This window comes from Piliocolobus tephrosceles, chromosome 3 (genome assembly GCF_002776525.5).
Source record: "Piliocolobus tephrosceles isolate RC106 chromosome 3, ASM277652v3, whole genome shotgun sequence".
In the NCBI taxonomy this organism is placed as follows: Eukaryota; Metazoa; Chordata; class Mammalia; order Primates; family Cercopithecidae; genus Piliocolobus; species Piliocolobus tephrosceles.
Genome location: NC_045436.1, coordinates 30,985,096 through 31,009,031, shown reverse-complemented (window position 1 = coordinate 31,009,031; position 23,936 = coordinate 30,985,096). Strand labels below are relative to the sequence as shown.

Genomic DNA, 23,936 nt, shown 5'->3' with positions numbered 1-23,936 from the left:
CTGTAAACTTGATATTTACATGAGTTTTATTTTCCAAAGCAGTTATATTTATTTTATGGACTAGGAAAAGGCTCACTCGCCAAGGCTACAGAGCTAGTTACCCATGTGGATAGGCCAAGATGTGGGACTCAGACCTTTTGGTTCCTGCATCACACCTGAGCCAATTTTTAGTCCTATGAGTATGGCAAGTTCCCTTGTTGTGTGGTTAAAAAACTGTTATGAATTTATAGCTAAAATATATTTTTATGCTTTTTAATTCTTACACAACTATATTCTCTTGTATGTTGGACTTTTTTATTTTCATTAGACTTTTTTTCTTTCTGGCATTGAGGGGCTGAGACATGAAAATCAAGTCCAGCCTCTTTCGTGTGGCGGCCCTGCCTCATTTCTCTTTGCTCTTCCCCTCATACTCTTAAGTCCACTCAAAGTGAATTTGTCTCAGTTCCCCAAACAATTTTGAGTTTTCTCTTTATGAGGACTTCTTTGTTTGGAACTTGGCTCCTCCCTTCCTTCTTTAACCTAACTCATTCCTAACTAGTGTGGTGATTAAGAGCAGGAGTGGGCTTGGAATCGGACTTCAGGTTTCGAATCCACACACTATCACTTAATAGCTGTATGATCTCGAACAAGTTGCTTAACCATGCCGTGCTATGCTGCCGTTTTCTCTTTGGTATGTTGGAAATAATAGTAACCACCTCATGGTGGTGGTATGAGATTTAAGTGGGTGGTTCTTGCAGTTAGGACTGTGCTGGGTGCGTAGTAAGTACTCTGATTCCTGGAAGCCTTTGCTGAGAATCTGCTCTTTCATAGACTCATTGCACTGAGCACTCTGTCCCCCTGGAGTGTGATTGCCTGTGCATGACTTACTACTCCCCTCTGAGGACAGGGATGACCATGCCAACTCTGATTTCGCTTTGCAATGTAAGCGCTTGGCACGTATAGGCACAAGACAAATATCTGAATAAATCAATAAGCAAAGGCCTACTTAGCTCACGCTATAATCTTATGTGTTTAACCTCCGCTATTCTTTCTTTTTGTGATGATCTTTTTGCCTTTTATTTGGGGTTTTCAATGAGTAATTTTAGGAGAAGAGAACTAATAGGGAAGTTGAGCCTAGGTTGCTTTATAGCAGCTTCTGGAGTTGTAACACATGATTGCTTCATGCTGTTTGTCCCCTTTGGGAGAAGAGGCCGTACATATGGACAGGCCTCTTGAAAAGTTGCTGTATTCTGTAAGAAAAAATTAAAGTAGGTTCCACATAGAAAAGGCTAGACTCACAAGAAACTTGCAGGTTAACATTGACCACAGGTCTGGGTTTAGTCTAATAGCTGCTATAGCCTCCCTGCTCCCCAGCCCTCTAAAGGCAGGCTCACAGGATTTCCTGGCAATTCGTTTTGTTGATCATCAGATGTGCTGTGGTCATAATGTAGCAATAGAAGCCACTTGACTCCTTACCTTCCATGCTTCATCTTTAGACAAGAGTAAAAACGATGTAAAAGGAAAAGCTTATGTGAGAGCAGGATATTTTCTGACTAAAAGTAATGATAGTCCTTTTTTCCCCAACTCCAGGGGTTGTGACCTGGTTAGGTCCTGGTAGTGGTGGATGTGTTCTAGGTGAAATAATGCCTTACCTAAAGGAAAAGGGGGAGAAGGAGTTTGCTGTACTGCTGTGATTCTTTTGTTTAGAGTCATTAAAGGTTTGGTTTGGAGGGTAATACAAGAGTGATACTAGGGAATAATTGCTAAAGAATCAGTCAGATTTTCTTTTTTTTTTTTTTCAGTTATTTTTATTTTTATTATTTTTTATTATACTTTAAGTTCTAGGGTACATGTGCACAACTTGTAGGTTTGTTATATATGTATGCATGTGCCATGTTGGTGTGCTGCACCCATTAACTTATCATTTACACTAGGTATATCTCCTAATGCTATCTCTCCCCGCTCCTGACACCCCACAATAGGCCCCAGTGTGTGATGTTCCCCTTCCTGTGTCCAAGTGTTCTCATTGTTCAATTCCCACCTATGAGTGAGAACATGCAGTGTTTGGTTTTCTGTTCTTGTGATAGTTTGCTGAGAATGATGGTTTCCAGCTGCATCCATGTCCCTACAAAGGACATGAACTCACCCCTTTTTATGGCTGCATAGTATTCCATAGTGCATATGGGCCACATTTTCTTAATCCAGTCTGTCATTGATGGACATTTGGGTTGGTTCCAAGTCTTTGCTATTGTGAATAGTGTCACAATAAACATACATGTGCATGTGTCTTTATAGCAGCATGATTTATAATCCTTTGGGTATATACCCAGTAATGGGATGGCTGGGTCAAATGATATTTCTAGTTCTAGATCCTTGAGGAATCACCACACTGTCTTCCACAATGGTTGAACTAGTTTACAGTCCCACCAACAGCGTAAAAGTGTTCCTATTTCTCCACATCCTCTCCAGCACCTGTTGTTTCCTGACTTTTAAATGACCACCATTCTAACTGGTGTGAGATGGTATCTCATTGTGGTTTTGATTTGCATTTCTCTGATGGTGATGATGAGCATTTTTTCATGTGTCTATTGGCTGCATAAATGTCTTCTTTTGAGACATGTCTGTTCATATCCTTCGCCTACTTTTTGATGGGGTTGTTTTTTTCTTGTAAATTTGTTTGAGTTATTTGTGGGTTCTGGATGTTAGCCCTTTGTCAGATGAGTAGATTGCAAAAATGTTCTCCCATTCTGTAGGTTGCCTGTTCACTCTGATGGTAGTTTCTTTTGCTGTGCAGAAGCTCTTTAGTTTAATTAGATCCCATTTGTCAGTTTTGGCTTTTGTTGCCATTACTTCTTCCTTACACCTTATACAAAAATTAATTCAAGATGGATTAGAGACTTAAATGTTAGACCTAAAACCATAAAAACCCTGGAAGAAAACCTAGACAATACCATTCAGGACATAGGAATGGGCAAGGACTTCATGTCTAAAACACCAGAATCAGTCAGATTTTCATGGGGCGGTAGTGAAACACAGAGATCACCTGATCCCAAGCTACTTTCACAGCTGAACTCTTCTACCCTTCACCCTCCAACCTCAGAGCGTCTGAAAGCAGTGTGTGTGTACGTGAAATCACAGGCTTTTACCACTCAGAATGCATTTTTTCATATCTAAGATACGGTGTTATGAAGGACAGTTCATTTATTTGTTAGAATAATGGCTATAAGTTAACCTGGTTTTTATAGGATGGCCAGGTACTCTGACTGCCCTTTATAGTGATGTTTCTGATAAGTGCTCTGAGCTCTAAAAGTAAACTTACAAATGAATTTATAGGATCCTCAATAGTAAATGTTCATTCAAAAGCATCTGTTGACAGTTTCCATATTCTAGGTACAAAGCATTGTTACAGTGCAAGAATGAATAAGGTAGCACCCTGCCTTTGAGGAGTTCAGTTCATGGAGGTTTGCTCCCTATTCCTGTGTTACCACATGTGTAACAGGAGCTGACAGTACAGATTAGGTATTCCTAATCCAAAAATCTGAACTGCTCCAAAATCAGAGTAGTTTCTGACTAAAAGCAATGAGAGTCCATTTTTTCCCAACTCCAGGGGTTGTGGTGGCCTGATTAAGTCCTGGCAGTGGTGGATGTGTTCTAGGTGAAACAATGCCTGACCCAAGGGAAAAGGGGAGAGAGCTTTGCTGTACTGCTGTGATTCTTTTGTTTAAAGCCATTAAAGATTTGGAGTAGTACAAGAGTGATACTAGGGAGTAACTTTTGAGCATTGATATGACACATCAAGCGGGAAATTCCACACCTGACCTTATGCGTCATGGTCCCAACACAATCAAAACTTTGCTTCATATGCAAAATTATTAAAAATATTATATAAAATAACCTTCCTGCTGTGTATATATAAGGTGTATATGAAAGAAACACAAGTGAATTTCATGTTGAGACCTGGGTCCTATCCCCAAGATATCTCATAATGTATATACAAATATTCTAAAATCTGAAAAAATGCCAAATCCAAAACACTTCTGATCCCTTGAGGGATTTGGAGTTTTTTCAGATTTCGGAATATTTGTAAATACATTAATGAATCCTATAATAAACTGTAGGATCCTGTTAATATCCTATTAATAAATCCTGGCCATCCTATAAAAACCAGGTTAACTTATAGCCATTATTCTAATAAATATTTTGGTTCGGATAAGGGATACTCAACCCGTATACCAAAAAGTAGGCACAAGGAGATCTTACAGAAGTGCTCTGTAGGATGGGCATGGTGGCTCACGCCTGTAATCCCAGCATCTTGGGAGGCGAGGCAGGAGGATCATTTGAGGCCAGGAGTTTGGGACCAGCTACATAATGAGATTCCATCTCTCCAAAAAATTTTAAAAATCAGTTGGGCATGGTGATGCGTGCCTGTAATTCTAGCTACTAAGGAGGCTGAGGTGGGAGGACCACGTGATCCCAGGAGTTCCGAGCTGCAGTGATCTATGATCGCACCACTGCACTCCAGCCTGGGTGACACGGTGAGACCCTGTCTCTAAAATAAAATGTAAAATAAAATACATTATTAAAGTGCTCAGTAAAGGTTTGTTAGATGATTTAGGTGTCTAAGCTTAGTAGTAGATACCTTTAATTTTCTTTTTTTTTTTCACTTAGCACTTTCTTGGATTTGTATCTTTTTAATTGGAGAGTTAGATGCTAAATACACATTTTAAAGTTGTTTTTATATTTGTGCTCATAATTTCAAAATTCTTGTCTTTCCATCTTGTTTGCAGGTGATTTTCCAAAAATAAATACCAGGTTATCATGATTAGAATTAAACAGTTTTCGGAAAACCTAACCTAGTTTAATGGAATGGAGAGAGAGGGGTGAGGGTAACAAGGTCGGTGGAGGAGGGGGTAGCAATACATGAGAAGGTGGAATTTTATGATGGGAATTTGTGATTTCTCGCTCATCTCTCTCAGGCAGTATTGCTTCCAATCCCCTCTATAACTTCATTTTTATTTTTAGTGCCTACAGACACGCTAGATGTTCCTTCTGCACTGAGAATCTTTTTTTTTTTTTTTTTTTTTGAGACAGACTGGAGTGCAATGGCATGATCTCGGCTCACTGCAACCTCCATCTCCCAGGTTCAAGTGATTCTCCGCCTCAGCCTCCCGAGTAGCTGGGATTACAGGCGCCTGCCACCACGCCTGGGGCTAATTTTTGTACTTTTAGTAGAGACGGGGTTTTTCCATGTTGGCCAGGCTGGTCTCGAACTCCTGACCTCAAGTGATCCACCTGCCTCAGCCTCCCAAAGTGCTAGGATTACAGGCGTGAGCCACTGTGCCCAGCCTGCACTGAGAATCCTAAGAGAGTTTTCATGTTGGTATGTTTGTAATACCAGAAATTTTACCATTTACAACCAGCTACTGTTGATGTGCAAGAAATTCTATTTCGGAATGCCACAACAGAGGGTAATCCCTCCCTGCCCAGATGGTCCGATAAGACTGTCAGTAATGACCCAGTGTTTCATTTGCTATGTGTTCTCTACATTTGGCATTCTGCAGTCTGAGGGTTATGTACATCAGGAATCTCGAGTGCAAGCGTGACATATACAGAAGGCTTGAAACTAGGTAAAACATGGTGGTAGGGGCAGCTGATATCAGGAACACTGTCCTTAGGGGATAACAGACAACGAGATCCAGAGAATGGAGATCTGGAGAAATTAGCCAGGCATGGTGATGTACATCTGTAGTCCCAGCTACTTGGGAAGCTGAGGCAGGAGGATTGCTTGAGCCTAGGAGGTCAAAGCTACAGTGAGCCATGATTGTACCACTGCACTCTAGCCTAGGAGACAGAGCAAGACTCTGTCTCAACACACACCCACACACATCAGGTACTAAGTACAGTCCTCATTATTTGCAGATTCCTTATTAGTAAATTCACCTACCTACCAAAATTTGTAACCACAAAATCAATACTCTCAGCACTTTCATAGTCACTCATGGACATATGCAGAGTGACAAAATATTTGAGTCACTTTACATGCATGTTCCCAGCTGAAGTCAAACAGGGTAACCCTCTGCCGTCCTGTATCAGCTCTTCTGCTATAAACAAGTGTCCTTTTCACAGTGAATTTAGTGCTTTTTTAAATGTTTTTGTTTTTTGCTGCTTCTTGGTAATGTCACTGTTTAGTCCCTGTGTATAGTGCTGAAGTGCTGTCTAGTGGTCCTACTGTAAGAAGCTGTGATGTGCCTTACAGAGACAGTATATTTAGGTAAGCTTTGTTCAGGCATGAGTTAATAGTGCTGTTGGCTATGAGTTCAGTGTTAATGAAGCAACAATGTACATTAAATAGGATATCTTTAACAGAAACACATATACACTATAAACCAAGGTATGTATTAATCTGTTGATGAAAATGTTGTAATCAGAGGCTTTCAGGAACCTAACCCTTTATTTCCCCCTAGAAGCAGTGGTTCAGTATTCACTAATTCAGTGGTCACGGTGACTCTATAGAACATAACTGCTTCACAGAATGAGAATGGACTGCACAGTGGAAGCCCTCTGCAGCACTCTGCAGCCTTAGAATGGAGAAGGTAAATGGGTGGCTTCACCCTAGGATGAGTTTTGGAGGCCAGTCCAGTTGAGGGATAGAATGAGGTAGGGAATCAAAGTGATGACTTATTGGCTTTGAAAGATCAAGAGGTGAAGTCAGGATGGGTTTGATAAAGGAAGTTATCAAGGGACTAGAAGATTGTGTGAAGTCAGAGGGCAGGCCTGCAGGGAATAATTACAGCTGCAAGGATCAGAGGGTATAGTCAAAGTCTTGCTGGAAAATGGGGGAAGGTAGAAATGAGGGCAATCAAAGAAGGCAGAGAACAACACATTTGGTTTTGGATAGACCCTTCATGGGAACTTTGAGCTCTAGGGGGTGGTATAGGGATACTTAGGTCAGAGGACCCAGAGTGCTGATAAAGACAATTGGAGTATGCCGACAAGGTGCAGCTGTCTGCGCAAATTTCCAGAAATTGCAAGAACCCTGAGACATGATTTTGGAATCCTAAATGTCCAGATGTAAAAGCAGGTATAAAGAGGCCTATGCAAAGTATCACATGAGTGGCAGGTTCTTTACTACACAGAATACAGTGTACTTTTTCAGTTACAGGACCCACAGCATTTTACCATGGAAAGATGCAGAGAACGAATCAAGATTTGTTTACTGATTAGGTTTAGGGAGACGAGGGAAGGACAGGAGTGAATAGTCAAGAGTTGCTTCAGTTTGACTAATTGCTATAAGATGCTTTTTGTTCTACAGAGTTTGATGGATGTTATACTTCCAGAGTTGTCTTTATTATCTCATAATTCTTCAGTTTTCAGTTCCCTTATCATGTGATTTTCATTATTATGACATTTAAGATTGGCGAATGAGCTTACTTATGGTTTGATAAATAGAGGTAATGATTCCTCTCAGTTCTGTTTGCATGGGGGGTTGTGGAACTAGGTCAACTTCCTCCTGACTGTCTTTGAAGTTTCACTGACAATTCTGGACACTCAGATTCCAGCCTTCCAAGCTTTCCTACTGGCCACTGGATTAGGTTTCATACCCCTTCTATTGGTTGCTGTGGTGGGGTTTGTAAATGGAACAGAGGCAAATCATACTTGTGCCCTACTATTGTGATTTATGTGAAGAGTTGTCTAGAACTGTGCTGCCCAGTTCAGTAAACACCAGCCACATGTCTAGTCAGCCCTTGAAATGTGGCTAGCCAGAACTGAGACATTCTCTAAGTATAAAATTCACATTGGATTTTGAAGACCTAGAATGAAATAAAGAATGTGAAATATTCTGTGAGAAAGTTAATTTTTAATATTGATAATATGTTGAATTAAGATTTTGTATGTGTTGGATTAAACAAAATACTAAAATTCATTTCACTTGTTTTTTGTTTATGGGTCCTGCTTTGTGGCTCAGGGTGGAGTGCAGTGGTGTGATCATGGCTCACTGCAGCCTTGACCTCCTGGGCTCAAGCAGTCCTCCTGCCTCAGCCTCTCAAGCAGCTGGGACTACAAGTGTGCCACCATGCCAGGCTAATGAAAAAAAAATTGTTTTTATAGACAGAGGGTCTCCCTATGTTGCCCAGGCTGGTCTTGAACTCCTGAACTCAAGTAAGTGATCCTTCCAAGGGAGCCTCGGCCTCCCAAAGTACTGGGATCACAGGTGTGAGCCACCGCATCCAGCCCTCACATGTGTTTTTCTTTTTATCTTTTTTAAGTTCCAGGGCACATATGCAGGGAGTGCAGGTTTGTTACATAGGTAAACGTGTGCCATGGTGGTTTACTGCACCTATCAACCTGTCACCTAGGTATTTAAAAAATATGGAACACTTCATGAATTTGCATGTCATACTTGTGCAGGGGCCCTGCTAATCTTCTCTGTATCATTCCAATTTTAGTACATGTGCTGCCAAAGCGAGCACCTCACGTGTTTCTTATTGCAGTTTTTAAATATGGATACTAGAACATTTAAAATTATATTTGAGGCTTATATTATCTTTCTGTTGAACAGCACTGTCTCTTTGAGTGATATTTTGGATTTCCATGGAATAATTTGAAAATGATTGTATTAAATGATATACTTCCAAAGAGAAGTCTTGGGTGCAGTTACATTAATCCTCTCGAACTTGTTAGTATACCTGAATGTATCCCTTGTAAATAAAAGGATTACTGTCGTAAGTACTAAACACCCTTCTCCTAACAGTTTATTCATTTTCCTGGGAAATTCTTCTATAATAAATAAAATGAAGTCAATATTTATGTCAGTTCTCCTGGATGGAATATAACTGAATCCCTTTAAGAATTGGTATCAGGGTTAGCATTAGCTTGGATTTTGGACGAATCAAATGCAGTCATATTTTTAAATGTGCAATTCTTTCTCAAAGGAGCTTTTGAATCTATGTCACATCGAGCCGTGGTATAATGAGGTTTTGTTGTCCCTGAGAGAGTGACTATTTTCAGAACTTAGGTGAACAGCTATTTGCAAGGCAGCCTTGGTAAATATGATAGAAAAGAGGTTCATTTAAAAGGACCTAGTTTAAGAACTACTTACTAACTGCCTGATCTCTGCTCAGTGTTAGTATTAACTGCACAAGCAAAACACAAAAGAAATTAAAGATGTGGTCCATGTCCTTGAAGTTCATCATCTGGCTCAGGAATTCCTAACTGGCATCTACATTCTGATGTATCTGATGAGATGTAAGGAGAGATTAATACCTTTTTAATAGCAGCTAAAGCACTAAACTTTGAAAATTATTAAAGATCGCAGATCCAAAGTTACCTTGAGGAAACACCACTTCCACACATGTTCTGTTATGGCAATTGTGCATGACTTGAAGGTATTCTTCCCTAAACCAGGGTCCCCAGCTCCTAAGCCACAGACCAGCCACACAGAGCAGCAGGCAAGCCAGCGAAGCTTCATCTGCATTTACAGCTGATCCCCATCGCTGATGTTACCACCTGAGCTCTGCCTCCTGTCAGATCAGCAGTGGCATTAGATTCTCACAGGAGCACAAACCCTATCGTGAACGGCGCATGCAGGTGATCTAGGTTGCGTACTCCTTATGAGAATCTAATGCCTGATGACCTGAGGTGCAACAGTTTCATCCCGAAACCATCCCCCACCCCTAGTCCATGGAGAAATTGTCTTCCACGAAGCCAGTCCCTGGTCCCGAAAAAGGTTGGGGACCGCTGCCCTAAACCGTGGTTGGTGGCAATGTGTAGACACAGTGACTGTTGTTCCAAAGTATAGCCAAGGGGAAAGTTGAACCATGGTTGTAGTTGGGGAGGTTTCTGAACTACAAGAAAGGTAGAGGATCCTTCAGAGGCGTTATTTGTAGAGTCCATTCTGTCTTCCTATTACAAATATTGAAACATTTTCAGGAAGGGACCATTTGGGAAGTTTTTGTAGAGCAGATGGCCCTTGGTTTGGGTCCTAAAAGAACTTAGAGGATTCAGCTTGTAAAGTTAAATGCGGGGTACTTTAGAAGGGGAAATTGATGTGACTGAGGATATGTGGGGGGTTGAAAGGCGATTTATGAGTGGAAGAGAGAATACCTGATATTAATTTGAAAGATAATTGTTTCACAGATATAATTTTCTAACTGTTGCGCTAATTTGTTCTAGACCTTATTGTTCCCAAGGAACTTTGTGATGAGTCCATCTCAGAGTGTTTAATTGCCTGGAGCTTCCAGAGAATTGGCTATGCTTTTGGGGGAGGGAAGATGGGGTGGGAAGGTGATTGACCTTCTTGGGTAAAATCATTATTTGCCAGGTACCATTGTGGCCAGAGTTACTTATCTTGGCTTCATGTTGTATAAACACCATGCAATCATCTATGAGCTTAGCACCTCAAATAGGACAGTGAGTACTTTTGGGCTTGTGTATATAAAAATTAACACATCGCACTTGTCTAGAGTTTTATGGTTTTTCAAAGGGACTTTCAAATGCTCACATTTAACATCTCCAACAATCCTTGTCTATTTATGGTTAAGGAAACTGAGGCCCAGAGAGTCTAGTGTCTTTCCCCAAAGTCACATGGGTAGTGGATGACTAGGCCAGAACTAGACTTAGCTCTTGCCTTCTCATCGAAGGTTCTATTCCCTGGTATGACACCCTCTCTCAGCAGGGACCTTGCTGACGGTGACTATGTGCTGATGGCTGGCGTCTCCTGAGTTCCTCGTACTCAGCCTGATCATGAGGAACTGACTCAGAGAAATGAGAGTCTGCTGATTCAGAGCTGGATATCCTTTCCCAGTCTTTCATTCTCAGTTTTCTCTTCTCCTAAATTGATTTCTGTCAACTCCCAAGCAGTTTTCTTAGTCGTTGTGGCTATTAGAACTCTTAGAGCACTTTAAGAGTCTTTCTCACTTAATTTACCAGCAATAAATGTATTGCATGGGAAACCTTTAATTTTAGCTATATTTTGGGTAGGTATCACTATTTTTGCCTGTCAAACCAAAACCGAAGGAGAACTGTCACTAACTTAACCTCTCCATAGATTTCCTTTAGTAATTCTCATTAACTTTGTTATTCTGTTATATACGTTGACTTCCATTGAATGGATTTGTAGCAGGCCAAAATGAGTGGGATACCAGTACAAAGGCTATTACGGTAGTCCTGGCAAAACACTGGACTTTGCTGGGCATGGTGGCTCACACCTATAATCTCAGCACTTTGGGAGGCCGAGGCGGGCAGATTGCTTGAGCCCAGGAGTTTGAGACTAGTCTGGGCAACATGATGGAACCCCGTCTCTACAAAAAACACAAACATTAGCCAGGTATGGTGGCACATGCCTGTAGTGCCAGCTACTCAGGAGGCTGAGGTGGGAGGATTGTTTGAGCCTAGAGGTTGAGGCTGCAGTGAGGCATGATCTTGCCACTGCACTCTAGCCTGGGTGACAGAGCAAGACCCTGTCTCAAAACCAAACAAAACAAACAAAACCCCAGATCCACCAGGCTTGGATTATGGTGGTAGCAGTGGAATTTGTGATGGAAGCTGCCGTCTCTCCATTCGTCTCTCCATTGGCAGGAGGTAAGAGGGAGCCAGGAGTGCCACGGGCCCCAGAGAAAACTTCTTGCCCAGCCTCCCTATCACTAGTGTTGAGAGAAGAGAGGGCCTTCTGGCAAGACCTTCTCCCACACCTTGGGAGACCTTTACTCCATCACCACATCTGCTTTGAGACTGTTGACACACTAATTTAATTTTCCTCTTTATCCTGTTTACAACTGTTTACACTGACAGCTTTTGAAAGACCAAAGCTTCTAGAGTTTTTTGTTTTTGTTTAAGTTTTTGTTGTTGTTGTTGTTTTTCAGAGACAGGGTCTTGCCTTGTTGCTCAAGTGCAATGGTGTGGTCATAGCTCACCACAGCCTGAAACTCCTGGGCTCAGGTGATCTTCCCACCCCAGCCTCTTGAGTAGTTAGCATGACATGCATGTACCACCATGCTTGATTACTTTTAAATTTCTTATAGAGACAGGGTCTTGCTATGTTGCCTAGGCAGGTCTCAAACTCTTAAACTCAAGTGATCCTTCCACCTCAGCCTCCCAAAGTGCTGAGATTACAAGCGTGAGCTACCGCACCTGGCCCTTCTAGATTTTTTCTTAATCCAAGTCTTCACTCTCCATGTAAGAGATGGATAATTAGGTAAGTTTCCCTCCCACTGAATATTCCCTATTGCTTACCCTTCCCCTGCTTCATCTTCTGCTATAGCACTCACCATTTGTTTTGGCACACTGAATATTTTTCTGAATTATTGATTTTCTTCTGCCACTATCATGTAAACTTCATAAAGGTGGCAGGGGTTTGGTTCATGTATCATCAGCAACCTGAACAGGGTCTGGCACATGAAATGTTTGAAAAGATGAAATGAGTGGAGTTTGAAGTCTTTAGATAGCACGTTTTAAAAGCGAGTTCATAAATTATTCTACAAAAGCAATGAAATGCCTTTGTAAACTGGAAGAATGTCAGATGTTCTTTGTTTTGTTTAATTCTATTTGGTGGCTTATGTAATTATAACACAGATTAATGAATAACTCGTAGTAATTCCAGAATTACCCTAATGGCAATAATAATATGTATTTGTATGATGCCATTTACAGTAGTCTGAATGGATTTTTTATTCCTCTGTGAGTTAAATAGTTGTATCTCAATGTTACAAATGTTAAAAATTATACATGCTTAAAAATGTTGTAAATGTGAGAGAGAAGCCTTTTCACAAAAACATTCCTCTCCAGGAAAACAGAGACCAGTCTAGTGTGGGACAGAGGTGTGTAGTTGGTTAGTGCAAGGCATATGAGAAGGTACAGAATGATGAGAAGGTTTTACCTTCATGCCGATGAGGTGGCTAAATTGTCAGTAGTAGTTTTGGGCATGTGAGCTGCTGCTTCTCAATACTGACAGCACTTTAGGGGACTGGACTTTGTACAGTTCTGCATTGCCTGCTGAGGAATCCAGGCATCAGCAACGGAAAGTTCCAAAGCATTAACAGAAGACTTCATTATGTTATGGCTGCACATCCAAATGGAAGGGAGCTGGAGATAGCCAAGAATTGTCTGCTAGGTAGTTTTCAGACATGCGTCTCATGAATTAAATAATTTTAGTTCCGATGTGGAGATTGGGAGCACTGAAAAGCGGCACTACCATAGAGCAGTTTTCTGTGAAGTAGGTAGAGTAAGCAAATGTGTTAAATAAGAATTTCTGCAAGAACTCTTCCAGACACCTTCTACCTTACTTGATAACACGGTGTCCTGATCACATGATTTGCAGAGAATGAGAGATCTGTGAATGATTACTGAGATGATGGCCCCAACCCAGTAGCTCAGCTTCCAACTTCTTAAGCAGCTCTGGACTACCGATACCTTTCATAGGTCCGAATGCTAGTGACAACCTGGCTGGAAATTAAAGTTAAACTTTAAAAGTTATGTAATATTTTGTTGCTGATGTGTTTCTAACTTTTGGCTGTCTTAAAAATAATCCCATAGCTGCTGTTGATTTCAGGGGAATTAATGATTTTATGATTATAATTTAATCATGGGGATGGGTTGTAAAAATCATACATAAGGAAAATAGGTTGTAGATTGAGTTCTGATATTGGAACTTTAAACAAAAAAGTCATGAAAGTCTTTGTCCAAATTGCCAGTTATCTCCCTGATTCTAGGAAGGTTGAATCATTTTACGGAGACAAATAGATACGCAGTGCCTTTTCTTGTGGGTGGAGAGTTACACTGCCGGCCTGACCTGGCCCCCTCTTTTTGGTGTAAACGTTTAGAAATGAAATAGTTACAAACACAGCTTTATTGTAACTCTTCTGGGCCGCTGTTTCGTTTATCAGGTTGGGGATTTCCTGGAGCCTTCACTTTCTTTTCCTTATCTCTGTATTGTCTGGATGCTGGTACCTGGTCAGTTAGCCTTTCAGTAGCACTTTTTCAAAACAACGTATAATATGTGTACTTCAAAAATTCCTCTCATTGTTATGTATATTGCATTGCTGCTTGGTACTAAGCAAAGTTTCCAAATAAAGGGAAATTGTGAAGCTTTATTTAAGATACTTTAAGAGGGTAATGGCTACGGCTATATACTTTTGCTGGTTTTTATAAAATATTAATGATAGCAATTATGTTGAAGGAAAAATAGTGTGAGTCAAATTGCACCCTTCCAGGGGGAGTGCTTTGCTTTTCCTTTCAGCCGTCAGAGATTGTTTTGCCTCTGACAATTCTCTTGAAATAAAGCTTGCAGAATTATTACAGATTAAGGAAATCAAGTGACCATTAATGGCAAGATTTTTTTAAAAAAATAGTTTTACCCATTGTTTATAAATAATACATGCCTATTATTAGAAAATTCAAAAATATAAAAGAATTTTTAAAAAGCATCCTGATCGTGGCTACTCAAAAGCATTCTGATATTGTTTTTCTACCCTTTCTTTTTTCTGTTTTCTGATATTTCCTTTTTCTACATTTAGTTTTTAAAAGCATACTTGTTATCAAACTGCATATACAATTTTTATCCCGTTCTTTTTATTTAACATAAGAATTTTCTATGTTTCACAGATTTTATGAAGATGTGCCACTCATTCATTGATTCTTTGAGTTATTGGGTGCTTTTCTCTGTGCTCTGGGTGCCAAATGCTTTGCTTTTTAAAGTATGGAGACATGGGAGTAGAAAATCATCTAGATTATAATTAGGAACTGCACATCTTCCTGAATTTCCATGTAACTTTGATCTGGATCTGAAAGTTAAATTATTTCCCAGGTAGTTCCACATTTTAAATCAAAACAATAATACTGATTGACTTTTATTGTATATTTAAGCTAACTTTGTATGGATTAAAATATATATATATTTCACTCTGCTAGGAGTCTGTCCCTAGCTGAAGTGCTGGACTGGGAGTAGAGGGCAGAGCAGAATCCTGGGGAGGCGGTGGGGGCTGGTGTGCTCGGCTTCTGCACAGGGATTGTTTACAGGGGTGAGTGAGTAGGGCAGGGTTCATGGCAAGGTGTCCGACAAGATACTTAGTCACTCACAAAGCACATGACTTGGGCCTTGTCCTCAGAGGACCGAATTAGTGAAAATCTAAACATTTTAGGTGGCACAGAATATGAGATGTAGAAGAAAGAATTTGACTTATCAGTCAGTGATATCCACTTGCCTCCTCCTTTGCTCCTTCCCAGATCTGTCCCAGTGGTCAGGCGCAGACGTGGTATGAGGACGAGCAGGGTGGGCCCGCTCGTGAGCAAGGATGCCTGGATTTAAGGCCTGGCTCTGCCACTGACAAACCATATACCTTGGGCCAGGTCCTTAACCTTCCTGTGCTTCATTCTCCTCATCTGTTAAGAGAAGATATTACTACTGCCTACTTCCTGTGGTTAAATGAAACACAGAACAACGCTTGGCACATAAAAGAGCACTCAGTGGATCTGCCTAACTACCAGTATTTTCTACCCTATATGACTGAATTTGTACATATTGACAAATTTCCTTAGCACTGAGCTCATCAGATGAGTTTAGATGGCCTTAGGGTAGGTATGTTATTGTTTGATCGCACACTGAACTGGTATTGTGAGGATGGCCTGCTGCTTAGCTAGCTATTAGGAACTATCCATGGTCATGTTTCTGAAAACAGCCAAGTATTGACAGACTTGGTTCCGATCCTGGATCTGTCTCCAAAACCCATTCCCCTAAAGTAGACTGCTTCAAAAAAGCTGTCACACCCCCTTACCTTAATCTGCTTGCTCTAGGCTAGGAGGAGGACCTATTTTGTTTTGAATAAACTTTGATCGAATTGTAATATACAAAACAGTGTACATATTCGGTTTGCTGTGTGTTCACAGTACCAGTACTGGGATCAAGAAACAGCATCCCATAACCTTTTTGTGTCTTTCTGAGACCATGCTTTGAAGTCTCTGGTAGAAAGATTTGTGATCATTTGTTCTTGTGCAAGGAGAAGGCATTATGGAAGATAAGGAATTACCCTGATAAAGAGGAGGATCACTTGTGATGCTGTGGATCTTAAACCTCCCCCACTCCCTCCCGTCCTGTATTTATTTCTCCATTTTTTCTCATTAATGTAATGCAAATATCAGAGAAAGAGGGAATGGGTTTTTTTTTTTTCTTTCAAGATTGGATATAGTGAGAGGAGAAAGATTCTTTATTGCAAGATTCATTAAATGAGAATAATTAGAATGGACTTTTTAGGGAGCTGTATTAAGTCTTAGATTTTTCTCCTCCAGACTGCGTTTCTCAATTGTTGCTTTTGAGTTAATTTTTCATTACATATCATGATCATTGCCTTTTCATCATGTGAAGAATGTAACGTCAAGGAATTACAGAAATGCATGAATACTTACCTAGAAACTTTCATGACTAATTCTCCCAACTCTAAATTAGGCATGGGAATGGGCTTTTTCTCAGATGTCGAATCTTGGATTGGAGGTGGGTCCTGGCAGCACTGCATCCGAAGGTTCTGGAGAGGAGTCTGGCATCACAGGAGACAGAGTTGTGATTGATTAGAGATTTTGGCCACAGAGAAAACAGGTCTTGAGTACCAGATATTTGCCTTTGATGATCTAAATGATACTGTGCTATTTATTGATTCTTAAACTTGGCACTCTTCTGTAGGACCACTTAATACCTGGTATATCAGATTGGAAACAGTACAAGTAGCAGCTTTAAAAAATTAAAGTAATAGTCTCCCTTCCTTACATATACCACATGGATTCATCATGTTTTCATACTTCTGTGGTCCTCCCTTCCAGTGTCTTAGAAAAAGTTCATCCGTATTGTGAAAGTAGCAGCGGTGGCAGCAGCAGCTCCAGTCAACAACCTATTGAACTGCATGTGGAATGTGGGAGTCTAGTCAGTGATTGCAGACACTTTTGTAAATGTGTAAACTTTGGATAGCCTGAATTATTTTCTATGATACATGGATGAACTGTAGAAAGGAAATAGATAACTTGGCCATGTGTAGGGTTACAAATACGGTGGATGATAAATTGTAATATGCATAGTATTTAATATTTAAGAGCAGGCACCCAGCATGATAATGAATAACAATGTGAATACCTCTATAAGTGTATGATTCCATTTTAGGAAAGAGAAGATTGAGGAAAAAAGGGAGACTGGATTGAGGGAGAGAACAGACTCTTAAGCATAAAAGATCTACACATACCTCCTCTTAGTTACTCTCTGAGTTGCTCTCATGTCTCAGAAGAGTGGTTGTGATGGTACAATTCTGCTTTTTCCACTTAAGAAATTGTAGAGCTCCTATTTAAACATAAGGAAATTTGAAGTCATATAGAGATATCCCCCTTTAAATATAATAGTTGTGGTTTTGTTTTTCATTTCTACTTTACTACATTTTATCAGATTTTGAACTGTAGAATTAAGGCTTATTAGCCGAGTAACAGAGGAAATGGCATTTTCACTTTTTAAAAAATCTAAAAATCCTTTCTGTTAAGATATCATGTTGGTCTCACTGATTGGAGTAATCACAAGATATTAAAAGCCTCTGTGGGAACTTTTGCTGTAGTAAACGAGGGAAAGGGAGAACTGGAGTGTGAGTGCACAAGCAACCTCCTGATCAGACTGTATGCATCTGACTATCTGACTATGAAAGAAGCACACTGCTTGTGACAGTTAGATTCATATCATAGTTTTCTTGTTTTGTTTTGTTTTTAGATGGAGTCTCGCTGTGTTGCTCAGGCTGGAGTGCAGTGGCGCGATCTTGGCTCACTGCAACCTCTGCCTCCTGAGTTCAAGCGATTCCTCCTGCCTCAGCCTCCTGACTAACTGGGACTATAGGCATCCACCACCACACCTGGCTAATTTTTTTGTATTTTTTTTAGTAGAGACGAGGTTTCACCACATTGGTCAGGCTGGTCTCAAACTCCTGACCTCAAATGATCTGTCCACCTCAGCCTCCCAAAGTGCTGGGATTATAGGCGTGAGCCACTGCGCCTGGCCCATATCATAGTTTTAATGCAAATATTTAGTGTTATTAAACCAATTGGAAAGCATCTGTTGGACATCTGAAATAGATAAGGAACCTGCATGAGGTACAAAAATGAATGTCAAGATCCAGACTAATATGCAAAGAATTTATAATCTAGTTAGGATCATAAGAGAAGTATTATACACTTTTTCACTTTTTTTTTTTTTTTTTTTTTTTTTTTTGGAGACAGGGTCTCTCTCTGTTGTCCAGGCTGGAGTGCAGTGGTGCGGTCGTAGCTGACTGCAACCTTGAACTACTGAGCTAAGTGATCCTGTCACCTCAGCTTCCTGAGTAGCTGGGACTACAGGTGCATGCCACCACTCCTGGCTCATTTTCTAAGTTTTTGTAGAGATGAGGTCTTGCTATGTTGCCCAGGCTGGTCTTTAAATCCTACTTCAAGTAGTCCTCTCGCCTTGACCTCTCAAAACACTGCAATTATAGGCATGATCTACAAGTGTTTTTTATAGTGCTTGCATAAGTAATCTTTTAGTTCTCTGTTAAAAAGAGAAAGTGGCTTTAAAGGCAGTTTATGGGAAGAAAGAACTCATGATCAGTGGCCATGGCAGTTAAGTTTTAAGCTCAAAATGTGTTCTTCTTGGGAAAAGGAATTCATTTTCTTCTAATCTAGTTTTATCTTGATTTTATCAATTTAGCATGTGCCACAGAGAATTCAAGTTGTCATACGTGTGTTGCAATTTTTATTTCTCAGGAGAGGGTGAATTTCAGCTATTTTTTGAGTTCATGTTGAAGGAATTTTAGGGATTATATATATAAGAATGTCTGAAGGTAATTGAAGGCCCTGCCATGACATTAGTTTTTCTCACACTTGTGGAGTGAAATGTATGGATACCATATATTAAAAGTAATGGCAAAAACCGCAATTACTTTTGCAGCAACCTAGTACAGAGGTACATTTACAAATTGCTGAAGCCCAAGGACCAGACAAGGGTTCATCAGATTTTAGGAATCCATTAATGTTTTCTTCACCAAATTCCAGGACTAAGAAAAGGAAAAGAATTGGGGCAATCCCTTGTAGTTTTGTGTGTAAAGATTTGACCTGTATTCCAAGGATCTTGATTTTTATTTCTAATAAAAGATAAATGTTTTCTTTGTGAACCCACAGAAGCCTGTTGATTCTGTAGCATTGTTCTCCTTTTTCAGATGAAGAATATTAGTGTCAGAAGTCAAAATTGAGCTGCTTTTGTCCTCAGGTTGGGCTTTCTCATTTGAATATGCCTAGGAATTCAGTGCAAGAGTTCTGAGGGTTTATGGCTGCTTGTTATCATTACTTTTTTTTCTTGTATTAAAGCAAGGATACATCCCTAATCTGCGTCCCACCTCCCCTTGTCATCTATACATGAAGTCCTACATTTGGCTGTTGTGGGTAACCATCCCTCACTTGCTGTGGGTAGAATTTTGCAAGATTGCAGAGTTAAGACCTGTCAGCTGACACTGGCTCACATGAGAGCCATTAAGAGGGTGGTGTGGCCAATGTCAGAGCAACCTTGCAGCTGAAGGCAAGTCACTGCATTGCCCAGAGCCATATGAACAGGTCTTGTGACCAATTAATCGACTACTACATAATCTCCAGCTAGGGAGCACAGATGGAGTGAGTCAGTCCAAGCTGCTCAACCTGTTAAGTGTCTTGTCTTTGCTAACTGGAGTGTAAGCTTAGGAACAAAAGTAGGACTTGTCTATGTTTGTAATAGGATTGCAGACAGCGTGTTTTATGATGTGATAGATGGATCTGACTTCCTAAATTATTGGCAGGCCTAATTTACGTAACAGATGAATGCTCCACCCTTTTTTTTTTTTTTTAACCTGTGAAAGGGGAAATTAGTGCGCTGCTGCCAGGTAGCTTTTCTTACATACTGTAAAGGGAGTGAAATGATTGTTTAGAACTGCTGATCATTACGGAATATTCCTCACATAACAAAGGAACTTCAGGATTTGTCTCCAAGTCCATGTTGATGGTCAGGAAAAACCGGAAGAACATTAAACCGCTCAGGAGATGTGTGGCGGCACAGCGAAGACCACAAACCAGCCAGGGAACTGGCAAGACTCTGCCAGATGTGTGAGTGATGCCGTTCCTGGTGCTGGGAGGATTTGCAGGGCGCTTTTATGCACAAAGATTAAAAAACACGCCGGGGTAGACAGGAGCACTGACCACACGGAACTCGACAACAGGTTTGAAACTTTAGTCCTGTTTCAAAATCTCACATAATTTTGTATTTAATTTACTGTGTACTATAAGGAGATAGAATTGTATTGATCTGAAAGTTGTTTCTCGTAAGTGCTTCTAAGTAAGAGAAATGGGGTTATTGGTGGGTGTGCGGAGTCAAGTCCCTTCTCTTACAGAAAAGATGTAAGCATGGGTATTTTTTAGTGACTATGGTGATTCCACTACCCATCTGTTTTCTTCTTTTCATTACCTCTGCTGGTAATGGCTCTGCTGGAGCCAACTCATAAGAAATGTTTACATCTTTGTCCCTTGAAACTTGGATGAAACTGTTCACAGTAATTATCAGGAAAAAAAGGTGCAGTCCTGAAGTACCAGCACAGTTAGTAGACGGGGCTCAGGCCTGGGCATTCTCACTTCATAGTCTGCATGGTGACCAGGTGGTTGTGCTTTTCCAGTTGGAAGCAGGGTGGTCAGAGAGACCCAGTCTTCCTCTGGAAGACCCTTTCCATGAGAAGGATGTTATGAACAGCAACTTTTAATAATGGAGCTTGTCTAAAAAGAATAGCATACTTGTAATATTCTTTTTGGTTTATTTCATCCACTTTGGAAGAATTTATTAATTTTATTATTAGTGGTACTTAATTGAAACACTATTTGTAAAGAATTTTATTGCATATCAATAAAAACAAAAAACTGTTTTGAGAATTACATTTCATTCCAAATTCTTCCATAGATAGATAGTAAGGAGAGCTAAAGGTTAATGATTAGTGTAAAAGCGAGTTTATACGTTCATTTAACCTGGACATGGTGGCTCAAACCTGTAATGCAAACACTTCGGGAAACTGAGGTGGGAGAATCACTTGAGCCTAGGAGTTCAAGACCAGCCAGGGCAGCATAGCAAGACCCCATCTCTACAAAAAAATTTGAAAATAATTAGCAGGGCATAGGGGCATGCATCTGTGGTGCCAGCTACTTGGGAGGCTGAGGTGGGAGGATCACTTGAGCCCTGGAGTTATAGCCTACAATGAATTGTGATTTTACCACTACACTCCAGCCTGGGCAACTGAGCAAGACCCTGTTTCTTTAAAAATAATAATAATAAAATAAATTCACTTAAAATATTTTTTTCTTACAGAAATTTTCTCAAAATTAACATGTCTCATCAACTGTTTATCCCATAAGTATGTTTGTTAGTTTGGCTAAAAATAATCAGGATATAGTTTTTATCATGTAAAAATCTTTGTCATTTTAAAATAGAAACTTAATAAAACAGGGCAACAGAGTGAGACCTCCATCTCTAAAAAAGAAAAAAGAAACCTAATAAAATGGGATGTAGTCCATCACAGTGTAAGCGCACAGTAGGCTGGAGAGTGAGAGAGAAGTGAGGAACTTATTTTACAAGTGTTAGGTCACATGCTCTTCATTCAGTTAAAGAGATCTGTTTGTAGAGGAGGAGGTAATGATATGGTACACTAGAAAAATACATTTGAGTGTTCAGATGAGAATTTCACTTTTATACTATCTATTTTTATCTGTTTCTTATCAAGAAAGGGCAGCTGAGTGATAGGAGAGAGTAACAGAGTGACGCTCAAGTTTATCTGAATTTTGATCCCTAGCCCTGGGTCCTGCCCAGGAACCTCTAACCCTGGGCCAGTCTCCAGGCTTTTCTTAATCTCACTCTCAACTGCTAAACTATGTAATTTGCTGGGATTATTTTAAAAATTCTTTTTTCTTCTGAGATTCTTAGATGTAGTAGTAGGGCCTTCTGTATTCCCTATTTTTGTTATTCTATAGAATTCTAGATCCCCAGATAGTTATTTAGGATGAAAGGTGAGGAGTGATGTCCACATAAGAAAATAATATGCAGGGCCAGTTTTTAAAAACCTCTAACATTTTTGATATGAGCTGCTGCTTCTCACCTTCAAAGTGACGCCTTAAACTTTAACATTTTCATACCTGTTATCCTCTTTCCTTATTTTAACTTCCTTTAGATTTACTTCTGTAGTGCTGAGAATTTTTTTTAGAACTTTGTACAATGATGATATATATTTGTCAATTAACTGGAATCCATCTCTAGTCAGATGATGTACTGTGGTAAACCTCACCCACTTTCTATTCTCCTTACTACAATCTTGGAAACATTGCTTACTTGCAGTATTGTGCTTGGTTTCCAGAACTTCTTTAGGAATTGGACCACTTGTGGGTAGAAGCGAATTATTGACAGGCACTTGCACTGAAGGACCTGGCTCCAGAGTGCTCATGAGTTATCTGTTTGTCCAAGTCATTTGGCAGTCAAGTAGGTAGGACTTCCAATCTCTTTTTGCTCTTTGATGTCTTAACTCAGTCGTTCCAAGTGGCCTTCTTAGTTCAGCACACTGACAAGCAGGGTTTTTTTTTTTTCTTCTTCTTCTCATGATGTTCCTGTAACTGAAAAGATGAAGAGAAAGATTCCCCAATTACAATAGAATCATGTCATATATGTGATGACAGCCACAGTGTAAAACAGACGGGAACAGTGCAGAAAGAAACATGTTGATCGTCTCATTGTGGTTCATGTAGCATGACACATTTCAGGATAGGAGTTGTCCTCTGCATCTCCATTTCCATTCCCCCCAACCTCTATGAAGGCAGATGTTGGGGTTCAATTCATTTCACAAAATTCCAGCGTCAACAAAAAACTACTAAGTTTGATGAGAGGCGTCTTAAATGGCATGTCAGTAAAAATTCCTTGCTAAAACTCCCTTCAAATCTAGTGACTCTTTGCTGGGCACGGTGGCTTTCATGCCTGTAATCCCAGCACTTTGGGAGGCTGAGGTGGGTGGATCACTTGAGGTCAGAAGTTCAAGATCAGCCTGGCTAACATGGTGAGACCCCATCTCTACTAAAAATACAAAAATTAACCGGGTGCGGTAGCAGGTGCCTGTAATCCCAGCTACTTGAGATGCTGAAGCAGGAGAATCACTTGAACCTGGGATGCAGAGGTTGCAGTGAGCCGAGATCATACCACTGCACACCAGCCTGAGCAACAGAGCAAGACTCCATCTCAAAAAAAAAAAAAAAAAAAAAATCTAGTGACTCTTAAATATGATGCCAGGTATATGGTATCATCCTCAAATAATTGCTTCCAATCCTCTTTCTTAAAATATTGACTATAGCAAAGCTGCCAACAACTTTTGAGTTTTTCAAACTTTCCTGGCAAATTAGCAAACAAAATCCACAGGGCTGTTTATATGAGAAATCTGGGACTTGCCAAACATATCTGTGAATCATTGTTGCTCTGGTGGCAAGAGAAAACTTGCCATGTCTTTAGAGTATACCCCTTACACACTGAAAAGGAACTGAAACAGAGCACTTCAGAGTCAATTGTGCTTTACAGTTTCATATCTTGACATTTGATTTCAGAAGAAATTCTCTGTACTGCTTTAGAATCACCAGGATGATTCTAAATGAGTATAGATATTCATCTTAGATACATTTTTAGATGAGATGGTTCTATTAAAAAAGGGAACTCCTTAGATTGTCTGTGGTAGTTACTTAACAAGAAAGTAAGTACAGAAACTTGAGTGCATTTTTTCCCTGGTGAGCTACTTCACATAGATAAGCTCACCATGATTTTATGACTAGTCTTTATTTATAGCAGTTGGGATTACTGACTAGGAAATATAAAAATAGTTACAGATTTAGGGAGAGATATGCTAAGGCAACAGACCAAAGAATTCTGAAGAGTATAATAAAAG

General features: G+C 40.0%; 1 protein-coding gene and 1 non-coding gene across 4 annotated transcripts in view; one reads left to right on the top strand and one right to left on the bottom strand.

Moving 5' to 3' along the window:
• FNIP2 (folliculin interacting protein 2) overlaps positions 1-23,936 on the top strand; it is a 139,005-nt gene that overhangs the window by 18,796 nt on the left and 96,273 nt on the right. The gene's annotated exons all lie outside the window — the stretch shown is intronic.
• LOC111554170 lies at positions 8,344-8,450 on the bottom strand. Its single transcript, XR_002735167.1, has one exon. It is a non-coding gene; the product is annotated as a U6 spliceosomal RNA (small nuclear RNA).